General features: G+C 39.1%; 1 long non-coding RNA gene across 1 annotated transcript; it reads left to right on the plus strand.

Annotated features, from left to right (window-relative positions):
- Positions 1 to 518: 518 nt before the first annotated feature.
- On the plus strand, positions 519 to 6034 carry LOC120753502 (uncharacterized). The gene is made up of 4 exons (XR_005701131.1): positions 519 to 615; positions 4437 to 4509; positions 5523 to 5740; positions 5838 to 6034. It is a non-coding gene; the product is annotated as an uncharacterized LOC120753502 (long non-coding RNA).
- Positions 6035 to 16427: the final 10393 nt, after the last annotated feature.

The raw sequence follows: 16427 nt of genomic DNA on the forward strand, positions 1-16427 counted from the left end.
TCATTCAAAAATTTACACTTTCTGAATCCTTTTTATGGTTGCATGACCTCTTTAAAACATTGTTATAAGAGTCTACCTACTGCTTGTAAATCACACCCTCCCCTTCAGGCACATCTCTGCTTACATTTTATTTATTCATCCTGCAGCGGTACTAAATACTAGCAACACAGTAAAAATGTACCCTACTAAAACTTTGTCCATGTAGACTTCTTTGAAACATAGACTTCAGGCTACTTGAGTAAAATGTGAATTAATATATAGCAAATTCTGGTTTCTTACCAAATCCTTTGCTTCAGAACACCTTCACAGTTAAAACAAAACAAAAACAACAACAACAAAAAGGAATAACAACTGATACACCTACAGTTACAACAGCAGAGACTCATCCAGTATCTCTTCCCAAGAAGAACTGGTCTTTCTACATGTCCTCTGTGCACCCTTGGATACTGTGCTTTAAACCGTTGATTGCACTTCATTCGTATTTGTTGCTGTGTGTATTTGCTTTCTCCTGTTTTGTAGGTTTCTGTCCTGGGACGTAATCCCGTGGTTGGCAGTTCATAAAAGGAACATTCATGTGAATGAGTGCTCATGATCTTATCCTCTGTGAATTCACAGGTGAGATTATCACAGTTATATATACCCATCAAGCCCTTCTCTCCATACATAGGCATTATATGAAGTATAGTAAATAAATGCAGATTCTGGGTTCTTCTCAGGAGACATCAAATAAAATAGCTGGAAGAGCACAGACAAATATCTGATTTCATTCTGGCATTAACTCACACAGTTCATGGGCTATTTTAAGAACTCTCTTTGTATAGTTGGAGCTGAGTTTCAAACAGTGCTTCAAAGTAACGAGTGGTCTTGGCAGACAGAAAAATTCTGCCAAATTAGAAGCGAAATTAGACTAGTGTAGTGTTACAACAATAAGGTTAATCGGTTAAGGGAATAATTTGTGGGATAGGATCATTAAAATGTCAGTGCCAGAGATGTTCCTGGACTGCACATAGTGTAGAAGATCCTTCACTGAAAAGGGAAGAAAAGGAAAGTCTGTTCTTCCTCAAGAACCATAACACAAAGCACTGCTGCTTTTGTGCTTGTACATTCTTTTTCGTTTAGCAGAAAAGTTCTTGGTAAAGATCAGAAAACTCTTTAAATAACCACTTCCTGGTACGTCCTTGAGATGCTGATAGCTCAAAGGAGAAACTTCTTTTTCAAGTGTGAGAATTCTGTTCCTGATCATGGCATTTGTTGGGACTGTTTGTGCCTGATTAATATGTATAAAGTGCAAGTAAAAATCTTAATGATTTGTGTATGTACAAAACTATGACCAGTTGCCTTTTTTCTGCTGCCGAAAGCTGTCACACAGAAGCACTTAGAAATGGCCACCTGGGTTAGAAATTGACCTTGGATCTCTTTATTCTGGTACTCTGTCTTCGTTAGTGACTAATGCTGGACTGAGAGGGAGATGCACAAAATTTTAGTTTATGTTAAAGTAGGGCAGTTTCAATTTCCTGTAGTAACTGTATGTCCTTTTATTGAAACTTAATCTGAATATATTGTATTATTCAAGATATAATATTGGTATTTTGCACGAAGTTGCGTCACCATTTTATAAGGAAAAATTCAACCAACTTGTCTTAAGGAACAGAACTTTGCTGGTTAAAACTGGCAGAAATTGATTGTGTAAGTGAGGAATTCCCAGCCGCACTTCAGGTGAACAGTAAAATACTGAGTTGATAATTTTATCAGCTTTTACCTATGTCTTTTCACCTCTCTGGATGAACAGCTGAAGGAGGAACTGTACCTGTAGCATCCATAGCACTCCTGAATATCTGGCTAAGGCTGTGGAGTTTCTTCCTCAGCAAAATTGTACTTCTATCTTGCTAAAGGTACGTCTAAACTGCATGTTTTTGGGAGGCCTTCAGACTGCCGTGCCACACTATGTAGCGTGAAAATTGAATATGCTAGTGATAGGAATTTATGTTCTCTGCTAGTGTGAGCTGCAGTTAAAACCTCACTAGAGCTGTACAGCAGATAAAAAAAATCAAACCAGGAGCTCATTTGTTCTCATAACACAATGGGTCATGGTAGTACCTCAAATAGGACAGAGGAGAAGGAAATAAAAAAAACAGGTCTACCTTCAACTTGCTGAGGGTGGAGAGGGTATTGCATTTGATTATTTTATGTGATATTTGTATCTTGGCCAGAATCCCTTATACAAATTCTTCATACTGAAAAAATGTTACTCAGGGGAATCTATCTTACTACTTTTTTTCCCCCATATTGATGAAAAAGTAATGATATGAAGTGGAAAATGTCAAGTAAAATTAGTCTAAATATTGGCTTCATGCAACACAATAGAAAGCACATTTTACTGCGTAGTGGTGTTATTCACTAAAGTCCTCAACTACAGGTGTGCCAAACCGTCAGGATATTTTTATTCAAGAAATGGATTTTCCTGTGTTAGAAAATGCTGCAGTCCCCATGGTTTGTTCTCCCCTTGGACCGTGACCTAGAAAAGTTTCTAAACGCTTGCTGCACAAGACTCACCACTCCTTTCCCTCGGTGGCTATATCCCAGATGGAGGTATTTTCCATCCGTGTAGTGTGGCCCTATTCCTGCAGCGCCCAAGTGTCTCACCTGGACCTTTCTGCTTACCCAAAGACAGTGGTGCGCAAGTGCGAGACAGAGCCCACAGAGCTGGTGTGGCAGTCTCATCATGGGTACAGTTTACTTCTGTTGCGTGCGTGCAGGAAGTCTGTCTGTGCGTGTCCTACTCCCAGCAGATGGAAGAAAAGCAGGAATGCGAGCACCATTTGGAGTGGGTGATGGAAGCCTGCCCGCTGCCCAGGCTCCCTGAGGGTGTTCCTTGGGGGTGCCACTAGAAGATAGTTGTTCATCTGTGGTAAAGCTAAGATGTTTTTGTTTTGCTATAAACCAGAGAGTTTTATTAACTGGAAACTAGGAAGCGTACATGCTGATGGTCTTGAGTGCTTCCAAGTTAAGCAAATATTCTTTGATGAATATTTGATGCTAAATTTGTTACTAAGTTTGATTTTTAGACTTTTGGAATCCCTTTGGTAATGTAAGCCAAGATACACTGGAAATCCGTTTGAGAGCAAGAAATCAATCCCATACTTGCAAGCCTTGGCCAGCTTCCTGAAAGTTTGAATGTCCTCCCTCTTGGAGTCTAGTTTTCTGAAACACAGCCCTCCTGATTATGTGCTGTTTGGATGACAGCTTGAGAAATTTGTAAGAGTGAAGGGTGACCTACTTGCATCTTAGTTTTTTTCTGTCTGCTTAATGAAGATTTTCCAGTTTAAAAGTTGATTTTTAGTCACACATTGTCTAAAAGCTCTTTGTGTACCACAAATAGATATTTTCCAAGTAGAAATCAAATAATTATTTAAGAAGAATATATTTGTATCAAAACAATTGAGGTTAGTAACACTGCTACTTAGTTACTGCTGTTTATACACACTTTCCATTGTTTTGAAAAGCCATATTGTCTCAGGTCACCTATAATTCTTGCTTAAAAATATTTTGGGGCCTCACTCTTATGGAAACCCTTAAAAATCTTCTTTTTTCTTAATTTTTTTCTTAAATTTTAAACTTTAATCACAATATACACACATGTATTAATTGTGGTCAATGCTACATTTTAAGAGTTAAAAATAGCATGTGGGCACAATACTTAGCATTTGATTATTTCAAGGTTCGAAGGATATGTAATGCCTGTCAGCAGTGTTCCCTGAGGTATCTCTGTTTTGAAGTCCATGCATTTGTTCATAAATAAACATTTTAATGCATATTTATTTATGTCTGTAGACTTTGTCTCCCACTGGTAAGAATAGCTGGCTTACCTTCAACACACAACAAACAGTCAATTTAAATACAACTTAAGTTTGCTTCTGTTTCTCTTAGCTAATGAGTAGCAAGTTATTTGCCAGCCCTAATTATGGTGTTATTGTGTTTCCAAGAGGCACATTGACATTAAATTCTACAGTGGCTTAAAGCAGCTTGGTGTTACTGTGTCTAAGCAGTGCAAAACACAGCCTCTCTTTATGACATGCAGCCAGTGACAGCAGCTGAGGCTTTTTTTTCTTTTTTTGTATGACACAATGCAGGCAAACTAAATGTCAGATTAGAACTGTTCTGCAGAAACCCCAAAACACTAGTTAATTTTTATTTGGGTTTTTTGGGATTTTCTTTCCCCGCACAAACTTATTCTCTTCAGAAATGCATATGTCAGCTCTGATGGCATACTCAAGACTGTGCAGTGAACTGAGGGGAGGCTGTATAGAAAGTAGGTTTAAAAGTTGACCTTCTTTCATATGCTTGAGTGGAGTGTCACAAAGTAAGTGGGTAAAGATAGGTGTGAGTCTTTTTCATTTTAGTTGGTTGTTAATTTTGGGTTTTGGCATTTTCTTTAGTGTACTGATGAAAAATTGCAGTGACAAACCCATCACCTGGAACTGGGTTGCATGACATTTGGAAAACAGCTGTGTAAGTATAGCAAATCCTTTCAGAGGGTACCGATGGCTTGAAATGAGGATTGTTGCATACAAAAATCTCTCTTCCTCTTTTTTTCTCTCCTTTTATTGGAAACATAATATAAGCACTGAGTTGAGCTTTCCTTGAAAGCTTTAAAAGCTCTTATGCTCATATAGAAAAACTTATGTTTTCCTTATGTAGCTCCTGGTGCCAGAGGAATTTATAAAGTGTTTTTAGCAGCTTAAAAGCCTGCAAAGTATAGGATAAGCCTCCCCCTTTTTTAAACACAGTCCAGTACACCTTCATCAGCTGTCCTAGTGGTATGGCTCCTTACTGTGGCAAAATGCCTTCTCCACCATGGATGTGCTCAGGCTTGCAGATGGGTTGAGGCTTGTTCTGATAAATATTTTGTATTTTTCATCTTATTCTTGTCTCTAGATGGTTGAAATCAAGAATTTGTAGGATCTTTCTGAGGCTTACTGGTAGTACCAGTAAGTGGTACCAGTAAGTGGGTTGAAGCCATTTGTTTATACACAATGATACAAGAATTCTCCTCAATTCTCCCTCAGTTTTGTCACACCAGTTTACAACTTTTCAAATGTATGAACTGCTGACATGTGCAAGTGCTGACATGTGCAAGTCTCAACCATTCTATGGTTCTTGAACAGAGCTGAAACTCCATCACCCCCTTCTTCTAGAGAGTGATTTTTGCTGCTGGTTCACATAATTTTCTTTTACCATTTGGATCTCTGTTCTCTCCCTGAAAGTTCAAATATCTCTAGAAAGCCTCAAAATTGTTGTTTCAGTGCTACAGTGTGAATGGCCAGGAAAGAAGTTAATGGTATGTCAGAGCCGGATTTGAAGTTCTGTTTCTATAAGCTTAAAAAGAAACTAAGGCTGGAGTTGCACAGAAGGTATTCAGGCACTTCACTTAAGAAAAAAACATGGGATTTTGGGAATATTATTCCCAATCTTGTCGAATTTTCTTTTGACCTTTCCTTACAGCTTTCTGTCCATTTTTACAGGCTGAAAGGAAAGCACATGAGTTGAAATCCTGGTCTAGAAAGCCACATGATCCTATACAGTGCTTCCCCGGATTGGGATGTGAGCCCTTAAATCCACTAAAAGTTTGGTACTCAGTCATCTTTTGAGGATCACCCTGTGAGTGACCTGTCTGAAGATGGTGCTATACAGCACTAGAATCAGAAGCTGGGAGAGTCTGGCTCACCCTTGTCCATCGACGGTAAATAATAATGTCTCACTCCTTGCTTCAATTGAACAGGGGTGGTGACTTTTTCACTGCATATGGAAAACATGCTTTGTCTTACCTTGTATTCCAGACAACGGCTGTGGAAGGACTTCAGAGCAGAAAATGCAGGGAAACTGGGTTCCGATACTGATCTGAACTGAAACAGACAGGAAATACCATATTCGAAGCTTAGTGGGCACTGGCAATTATGGGTTTGTTTTTTTTTTTTTTTTTTTTAAGAACCTTAGTCTTTAATATGACCCACATTAAGAAAATACCCTATTAAATTCATCAGCTTTTCCCCACATGGTCTTTAAAACACTCTCCAAAAGGTATCTAAGAATGTAACCTTTTTGGTCTCAACTGATTATTTAGCATTTTCTTACTTTTATATGTCTCAGAGTTTATCTGGAAAGGAAATAATCTTTAGTAGCTGGTTATAGTCCCAGGTTCAGATAGCATCTCTTCATTTAAGACTTTATTCATTGGTGTAAAATAGAAGGATATTTACTAGCATCAGATTTAGTGAATGGAATGTTATTCTTTTTGACCTTAAACCAAGTTATAATATTACATTTTAGACAAATGAATTTTCTGTGATTGCTTGAAAGTAGTGTGCTCTATTTTTGTTATCTTTAACACTAAGAAAAAAACCTCACCCTCTTCTGATATAAAAATTTAGTTTTATTTTAATAAAGTGTTGCATTTTTTTGTCCGGCTCAAAAAGCCTTTAGGCAGCAGATACATTTCAATGGGGTTGCCTCCAATTTACTAAGAATGCACTGAGTCAAGGCCAAATAAGTTATGTGACCGCTTTTCTTACAGCTGTCAGTGGCTATAACCAGGAAAAGAGCAGAAATCTTCCATCTCTTTTGTGTTTCACTAAATCACCTTACTGCTGTGTCATCTACAGCCTCTTCTCCTGCACCTTCCTTTTCACAGAGCATGGCCAATAACCTTTACCTGGTATTCTGTTTGGGTGGTCCTTTCAGGTAGAGAGATAAACAATGTGCAAGTTTAGCTGGTTCAAGGAACTATCTTATACTACAATGCTTGGTTAGTTTAACTTTGGCACATGATAGAGTAGAGGGGGTAATCATATTCTGGAGTTATTCAATATTTGAACAGCTTGGAAAGAACAATCTTTAGGGAGGTGGAGGGCTCAGTTTGGTTATTGAGCAGCCTTCTTTATGCCTTATGGGACTACACTGCTTGCTGTCTTGTCTCTGATTCAAGGTGAAAAAGAAATAAAATATGGACACAGAGATTTAAGTTAGAGTAACACCTGTAACAGAATTTTGTTGAGTGGTGGATTTGACGAAGGCATGGTCTCACTGTTCCACATTGTGCAGCTTCCCTTTCAGCATGAGTAAAAAGAGAAAAACCTAGCTATTTTTATACTGAAAAATCAAATAAACATTAATTCTGGGTTTATTGCCTGCCACCCTGGGTTAACTTCTTATTTCAGTTCCTGTCTACTTATGACCATAATTTTCTTTCAATCATGCCTATATAGCCCTTAAGCCATCACTGGAAATTTATGGGCAGCATTTGACCTGTCAAGCATATTTCAAAATAATTAATATCTTAAGTATCCAAGCAGCTCTGAAATCACCATTTTTAATGTTTCTGCATTGTTGGTTATCCCAGATTTGGTAAGATGCTCTAATGATGGCCTAAGGCCATCATTATTTGGCTTTTGTTTTGCCTCCATAAGGTATGTTGCTCTGTCTTGGAGCTGTGTTTAATGAGTGTTCAAGTTCACTGCACTGTACAAGCCACAGCCTGTCTGGCTAACTCCAGAATACAACCTGTACTTGTCACAAAAGCCTTTGAATGGCAACCACAAGTTGAACTCCCTGCCCAAGGAGAACTATTTTGAGAGGTGGGAGTCTGTAAGAGGGCCTTGAGGATGAGGAGGGTAGCAGGGCCATGTGGAAGGGAGAAAAACCATCTCCTTTATTATTCCTGTAGTACTACATAAGAACCACCTGGTTTTGGGGGTATAAACCTCCTAGTTTTGTAGATTTTGGTGAAACCTAAGACTGTAGACTGGGAAAAAACTACACAAGTTTGTTCTGAACTTCACTGAAAATATTTGCAGCTTAACTGGCAGACAGACAAGGCATTTACGGTTCCTGATCACTCTCACCAGCTGGATATTCATAGCTTTTCTTGCAGTTGTTCTGAGAACATATGATGGCAGAAAACTTTCTGCTCTGACTGTAACTTGGTTATATAAGAGGGTAATATATTTGATCCAGTTCCTAACTGTCCTGTAGATTTTTTTTTTTTTTTTTAAATTTTAGGAGAAAGAATTATCTTGTAAATGCTTCCAAGGATGCAATCCATGTTCCTGCCATTCTCAGACCCATTTTTGCTGTAACACTACTCTGTGTGCATATGAGGGTCCTTAGGCTGCTGAAAATAGAGATGTGTTAGGCCAGCTGATAACGGCCCATTGTGTTCTTCCAGTTTCTAAGAACTAGCTATATGGGACTAGGCACTAGATGGATCTTTTCCTTAAATCCAGCAGCCAAGTCCCAACACCAACAGTGAGGACAACCCCTTTCCTCCCAGGTGATTCTTTGTTCTTTACACAGAGAATCCCATTCCACAGCAGGAGAAGTTTCTGTGCTGCCTGAATAGCAGCAAGACTGAGCCATCAAAATCAGCTTAAAGCCCTTAAGCCCAAGATGTCACATCTGCTTTGCAGAAATTACAACAGGAAAACAACATGATTTAAGAAAGAATCATTTCAAAACAAACATTGTAAAAACTTAGTGGAAAAACATCTGCAGTTTTCAGACCATTACAACAGTTAGTCAGGGAGGTCATGGAGCATTTTTGCATTTTTTCCCTTGAATTTATTATTGTTGCTTTATATTTCTAACTAGCATAATTTCCCACCAAGGACATTATGCTGATGTCAGCAACAGCATGTAGCTGCTAGGCAAGGTATACAGGGTGCCTGAAATACTGCAAAGAATGAGATAATTAGGACACCACAATAAATATGAGAGGCAACATTTACAAGGGATTGTTCTTGTAAATTGACTTAGAGAATGGAGATGCCTGGAAAGAAAAAAATAAAAAAGAAAAGCTAAAAATTACTTTCTAAGCTGCTAGAGCAGTTAGTGGAAGAAGCCAAAATGTCTTTTTACATGCAAATAAAAAAATGCAAACATAGTCATATTTTGGATGAGAAAAAACAGTGCTACAAGTATGGCTGCACTAGAAAGGGCAACATTGCGTAAGGCGGTATTATGTCCATATATTGTTGGCCAGGTATTGGAGCTAAAGCTGAATGGTGGTGTGAGAACTGTCTGTGTGAGGGAGTGATGGCAAGAAGCAAAGCTGATCAGATCATACTGAACTTGACTGGAAATTCTCTCCCTACACTACCTTTCAACTAGCAAAGCTGACCAGGTGTTTTACAAAATCTCACTTTCCCAGAGAAATGGAAGAAAAATAAAATGCTAAGTAAGATAACCCAAGAGCTGACACAAGACTACTCATGCTGTTTACATTTGGCATGGTTACTTTGAGGACTTTGGTCCTGCAGGCCTTCCAAAATGCTTTATTTCTCCATGAACTCTTTCCCAGCTCAGCAGGTATGACTGAATGGCCAATAATTTTGCCAGAGTGTTGGCTCTCTCCTTCTGTCTTAGATTGGGGAAAGATACAGGAAAGCCAAGGTTCATAGAGAAGCCTAAAACAAAAGAGTAAAAGCATGAGTCACTTCGGTGGCCTCTTGTGTATGTTCAAAATATTCTTTGTTGTCATTTGCTCTTGAATAGAGGAGCTATTCCTGTAGGAGATGAGTCAATTGTTAAGCGATAGTTTTGTAGTGACTGGCTTAAATCATGTCTAAACTTCTGGTGTTATGGAACACAATCCTGCCCCTGATTAACGTTAAGAAAACCTGTCTCTTCATTTGTGATGTCCTGAATATGTGGTGTAACCTATGAAAATACAAAACTTGTCTGCTTTCCAGTGCCCAGTGTCACATATGGCTTTCTGTAGCTGACAGAAAGCAGATGCCGTCAGACTTAGACTACAAAACTAAACAAGGTTTGATTGCAGTGTGAAGGATCAGTGTAAAATCTGCCTAGGGCTAGGTTATGAGAGTATTCTTTGGGATTAGCTCAAGGCTCTTCCTTAGATTCCACATGGCAAGAGGGAGGCCTGTAACAAATCTAGTAGGATGCACTTTAGTTAGAAAAGAGCTGAACCATCAAATAAGCAATATGTCTGATGCTAGTGTTAGTGTTTTATTCTATTACCCTGTAATCAGGCTACACACACTGATGCAAGTAACTTGGCATGTACAGAACTCATTTATCATTTGTCTGAGAAAACCACTGAAATTCCAGAGCAAGTGGGCTATTTCGGTTTGCCCAGAATTACCCAGGTAATGCAAATGCACTCTGCAAATACTTTGTGATGGTCAGCTTCTGTAGCAAGTAATGTAAATGAATGGTGAAATGCTAATAGCTCAGTCTTGACAACATTCATAGACAAAAAGTATTTTTCCAGCTTTTAATGTAGCCAGATTTAAGCAATTTCTGTTATCTCTTTCTCGGTGGAGATGTCTAATTTCTCTTAGTGAGCAGGGGTGTAGTACTCTACTATTTTTTTAAAAAAATATTTCCTTACTCTGGTATTTAAAATTAATTAAAGCTAACATCTATTTAAAATTTGAGTACAAGTATAGATATTTCTTTGATAGACAGGGAATATTTTATTAACTCTCCTCAGGAATGTGCTTGTAACCACTTTCCCCCTCTGATTTTTTTGTACCTGAATCTATTGTTAAGCTGAGATAAGGTCGGAAACATTTGATCTACATTTAAAGTTGTGAATTAGAAACACTTCCAGTCATGTTTAATATGTGAACTCTCATGTCCTTTAAACTTCAATTAGCACACAAAGTAGCCCCTTCCTGTACATTGAATGAATCTGTTGGGTTGTGTCATATATGGATTCATTCCCAGAGGGATAGGGACACAACAGCAGGGCAACACCATTGTAGGATGGGATGGGAAGAAATTACTACTAGTACTGCCAGGTGTTAATGAGAAAAATTGGGGGCATTTCACCTGAGCTCACAAACAGCCTTTTTCTACCTAAAGTCTGTCCACTGAGGGCATGGCCAGGATGAGGTGGATTTGACATACCAGTGGCAGTCTCCAGAGAGGACTGTCTTCACCTGTGTCACCTCTCATTTCTAAGGCAAAAGAACAGGAGGGTGAGATGTTGTTATGTGTGCCTGTATGACGGGGTTGTGTATGAGATGATGGTGGATGCTACGTGCATAGGAACAGACTAAGAACCGTCCTGTTTCAAGAGCCAGGCAGGAAAACTGGGAACCTGGGTTTTTTCTGCTGAAACAGCAAATATCTATCTTTGATTGCTGAAAAAGTATTTGTTTGCACTTAGATGAACCAGTGTTTACTGGTTTAAAGTGGAATATTGAAGTGTCAGTGACTTACTGATAAAAGCCAGCTAATGTTGCCAGTATGACTGCAAAGAACTAATGGCCAAAGGAATAAAATCAATATATATGTGATATATGTGAAAAGTCAGCAATATATATGTGATATATGTGAAAAGTCAGCAATACAACCAGTCTCTTTCCCCAAATGGTTTAGAACTTAAATACTGAGGGCAAAAAAGCCCATACATTTCACTGAAATGATCTAGTTGTAAGGAAATTCTAAAATGTCTACCAAAATATTTTTATTTTGTTAATCTTGAAGCTGATAATCACATCCTTGCTAAAGGAAGGCCTGTATTAAGTCTATATGCATAAAATTGAACTACAATACCAAACTGAATAAAATAAGACTTCTGCGCTAAGTCAGAATATGTCAGAGATGAGGCTGATCTAATTTCCAGCCCAGTATTCTTTAGCTGATAGGCTTTCCCCTCATCCAAAATATGCCATATTCAATCTCCTCCGGTCTACTCCCAGGTTGTTCTATATTTCATATCCAGAGTTTGGATGGTGTAGAAATCACTAACAGGCCTCTGCCAAACTCTCACTCTCCCATTCTCTTTTTTTCCCTTTGTCTTTCTTTTATTCTCTCTCCCAAACTGATAGTGCAAATCACAGTCAGCAGTAGATCGTAATGTTCTCCGTTTCTGTGGTTTGGAAGTTCCCCTTGAAGGGATGTTCTAAAAAAAACCACTGTCAAGGAAGAACCTGGAAAGAGTACTTAAGCAGAGTGTATGCTCGTGGGAGTAGCACGTGTAGTAAGCTACTCTGCAGGTGATCTTTGCCTCTAGTGATCCATTTGGAGTTGTAGGTTGGAACTCCTGCTTTCTTTGGGGAGTGTCAAAAATGCCCTCAGAGAGAAAAATCATAGAAAGGCTCCACAAAGTCAAAGCTGGTGGCGTTTCCAACTTGTTGACTGTGACGTATTCCAAATGGAATGAAAATTCATAAAACTGCAGTTGTTCAGAGGTTCTTCACAGAGTTTTCCAGGTCCTTCATACTAGAGAAGAAGCTGTGACATCTGGGAGTATCTACTCAAAATGAATAGATTTATGAATTTGAAAAAAACGTGTACTGGAAAATAATACAGCTGCAAAATATTTCCACAACTTGGCTTGTTAAAATATATAAAAAATTAGAAGTTAACCTCTAAGATCTCATTTCTGGTATGCGGGTGACATATCAGGAATAGGATTGGAAGGTTAATCTCGAGTAACAAAACTGTCTGAGATTCCACATGATGTCTTGGGAAAGATACTTTCCTGTACTGTGGATACAGGGAAATGTGAACATGTTAAGGTGCTCTTTTGGGAACTGTGAATCTATAATTGCATTCTCTCTTCAAGGCCTAATAGTTGGACCTAACTCGCAGTAGGTGCTCAGAAAAAATGTCAGTGGGTCCTGTTGAACTGGTGAGTTCTTGGGATAGAGGTTATTGAAACCATAAATAACACACTAGCAATAAACTCTACCGTGAGGGAGTTGTGGTTGTCTGGATGGGTCTCAGTGCATGAACAGGTCAGCAGAAACAACTTCAAAACCTTCTTTGCCTTGTGAATCTTGTTTGTCTCTGGCTGTAGAGTAGTCTCCACATCTGCACTTCTGTGTCACTCTGCGCCAAGTCCTGTGCGCTCTGGTCCCTGTGAGTCATTGCGTTGACCTCGGCTGGATGGCTCCTGTGAGTAAAATGAACACAATTTGGGCCACTGCCAGCATAAAAACTAACAGCTAGTCACTCTAGCTGGACTTCAGTTTCCCTGATATTTCAAGGTACCTTTAACAGCTGCTAAACATGGAGTATCTGGAACCCTTGTGCATTGTTACTTGAAGGCCAACAACCAGGCTGTCCCAATGACTTGCACCATGATGGTTATCCCAGAAAATGTTCCCTATTACGCAAAGACTAAAGATTCCATGACTTCTGTTGTGGGCTCTCTTTCAAAATATGTTTTTTATTTCAAGAAGACAATGTTTCCTAAGAAAGCTTTTAGTGACATGTTTATTCATGTTGGTCAAATGAAAGTCATGTGGCACACCTCCCTTTCTGCTGCGGTGAGCCACAGTGTGTTTGATATAATCCCACTATCTTGTGTGAAAAAAAGCCAGCTGAATATCAGATGTGCCTGGCTTGCATGTCAGTAAGAATGAAAGCATGTTACACAAGTCACCACACTTTGTAAACTCTATTTTTATTTTGGAACAACCCTCCCTTCAGCTTTTTCCACTCTCTTTTCTTAGGCATAGGGTTCATTCAGGGCTTTTCCTTAGCTAAGTGTATGAAAAGAAGACATAAGCATCAGGAAAGACACCGAAATACCCTGACTTTGATGTGGCTTCACATGTTTCTGGGGTTAGTGTACTGCCTGGTTAGCTGGTTTTCTACTCTGCAGTGGTATGAAAGTGATTGCAGTAAGGGACTGTTGAGTATTCTATTGATTGTTTTCTCCATTATCAGCAAGTCTAAAATCAAATGAAATGCAATAGTTCCAAGTAAATATTTGAAAAATCAATATGTTTGTTTACCTTTAAAAAATAAGTGTGAGATTTAATTGAAATTATTCACTGCCTCTAAAAATAAAGACTTTAAAGACCTTCACATTAGAACAGGTAACTACTTGGAAGAGTTATTCAGCTTTACTTCCCTGCTTCCTTCAGACCAGTGAGAGGACTTAGGACTGAGAAAATAAGATCCTTTTTGTGTGCATGCAAATGCATGCAAAGCTGGTATAGGCATCTAGTTGGTATAGGCATCTAGTAGGCACATCTACTAAGCTAATAAGAAAACTGTGATAATACTCTGCAAATGGGTAATAGCTGAGCTAATGCCATACCTATGAGCTTGGTCTGTTTTGGTTTTTTCATATGCATATTTAATTAACCTATTTAATTTTTTGTAATGTTAGATATTTAGGACTCTCATTCATGGTGGCTGAAAAGTCAAATGGCACCAACACAGAAATAGAAATTGTTGGATTAGTAACGTACACTAGTGAATGTAAAAGGGGAGTATCCCAAAAGGATGGTTTGCATAAATGACTAAAATGTAGAGTGAGAGGGGCTTTTTATGAGAGCAGGGGAAACACAGGTCAGACATGAGAAGCATAAGGTCAAAGAAGTCCATGTATGCAGAGAACATTGGTGCATGTGCTTCAGGGGCACACAGTGGCTGTACCACCTTTAATCTGAATTGCTTCAACGGTGACTGATTCAAAGGAGAGGCTGGAAAAGGCCTGTGTGTGGCCCCACTGCCCAAGGTGTGCATTCAAGGAAGGGCTTGTATGACCTGGTCAGGCAGGAGCGGCATTTATAGCAGTTTTGATTGCCCCAGAAATCTGCATCGTCTTCTCAGTTATTTCAAAGCAAATTGTGTCATATTTTAAGTGCTGTGCATCTACACGTGAGCCTATTTAATCTTGGGATGTTGCACAGTATTTATTTCAATGTTCCAGTATTTATTTTAGTGCAAAATTTGCCCAATGATGTTTGTTCCTGAAATGTCTATTTGAGGAATACAAGATATTGCTGCCTTGTTTACAATGGATAAATAAGTCTAAATCAGCAGGTAAAAGTGCTTGGCAACATATAATACAGAGAAAAACTGCATTTGTTTCACCTAGAGCAACAGTGACTTGCAGTTAGCAAAATAAAAAGGCTGTGCCATCCTCTTGGTGGTAACTTAGGAGAAATCAGACACAGAGACAGAAACAGGAGAAGAACAAAAGAAACAGCTCATGGGAACAAAATTCTTGTTCTGATTCAAGTCTGTTTTGTTTCCTTATTTATTCCACGCCTGAAACTCACAAAGTTTCCTGAGAACAAGGAAATTAAGCGAACTTAAACACAGCTGCATGTCCCTCTAGGTACATTTTATTGTAATACATTAGTAAAAAGTGAAGGATGTTTTGTTTGACAGAAAACAGACAAAAAGAGGGAATTAGCATAATAAGTGAAAGAAACACACTCCCTCTTAGCCATGGTATTGTGCTACTGTGCTCTGATGTGCCTGGTGCTGCTCATGATGTTCCCTGTTCTGAGCACGGCCTGAGCAAAGAGCACAGGAAACAGCTTTACAAATGCTCCCTCTGGTGAGCAGAGACCTGGAATAGCCTATTCTGTACTGGCTTGAAGTCAGCTGCCCTACACCTGACCTTGGAGCCTGGAGTGGCCTGAGTGACCAGGTAACTTCTGATGTTTGACATATTTTGTCATTATGTTATACCTGCTTAAGCCAGAAATCTTGGCTGGTAATGAAAAACAATTTGAAATCACTTTTCTTTGTGGTGTTCTTGCTTTCCTGTCATCTCATCAATCTGTGTAGGCCACAGTAATTTTACTGGTTAGAACCCATACGCAGTTTTCTTCCTCCATAAGAAGCAGGTGCTGCCACCCTTATAAGGACCTTTTCATTAGTAAATAACTGAGCAGTCATGGGCTTGTGCTTTTAGGACTGGGATTTTTTTTTTCTTTCTCTACCTCCCTCATCCCTAGTCCACCAGCCCCTTCTATTTTACTCCTTCATGGTTTTTGGAAGGAGACGGCATTGTACTTTTTGTGCAAAATCTAGCTTTAGGTGCTTTTTTCAGTTCAGCTCCATAGAAGTAGAATCGAGCTGATATACAGTAGCTGTACTGTTAGAATATTTGAAGTGCAGAGAGTTAATTTTAAAAGTGAATGTGTCACTTGGTCACAAACCCAGGACATCTCCTAGTGGTCTTGTGGCACTTGTGTAGCTTCATGCAGCACTTGTGCAGTTATTAACCAGAGGAAAAAAGGTGCACTCAAAAGAAAAGTCATCTAAATAAGAGGAGCTTTACAGTTTTTCAAACTTCAAAGACTTTGGTAGTAGTAGTGTCTGTAGAGCTTTAGGTTCTGTGGTTTAATCAAGCCTAACGCTAAGCTGAGCAGTAAAATCAACATTTTCCTAGGCTGAGGTGCCACAGAGCACGGTGTGGAAGGAGCAATGTTGGGGCAGTGCTGAACTGCCCTTGGCAGGCCTTTTGTAGTTGCAGTGTGCCTGGAGCTCCTGGCTTTGTGGTTTTCTCAACCCTAATCCTAAGCGTAACCCTAACCCTAGGCAGAGCAGTAAAACCAGGCTTTTGCTGAGGCTGAGGTTCCCAGCCCATGGGTGCAAAAATGAAGTGCAAAGTTGTTTTATAGCTGGAAGCATATCCAGCGCTAAAT

This window comes from Hirundo rustica, chromosome 5 (genome assembly GCF_015227805.2).
Source record: "Hirundo rustica isolate bHirRus1 chromosome 5, bHirRus1.pri.v3, whole genome shotgun sequence".
Lineage (NCBI taxonomy): Eukaryota > Metazoa > Chordata > Aves > Passeriformes > Hirundinidae > Hirundo > Hirundo rustica.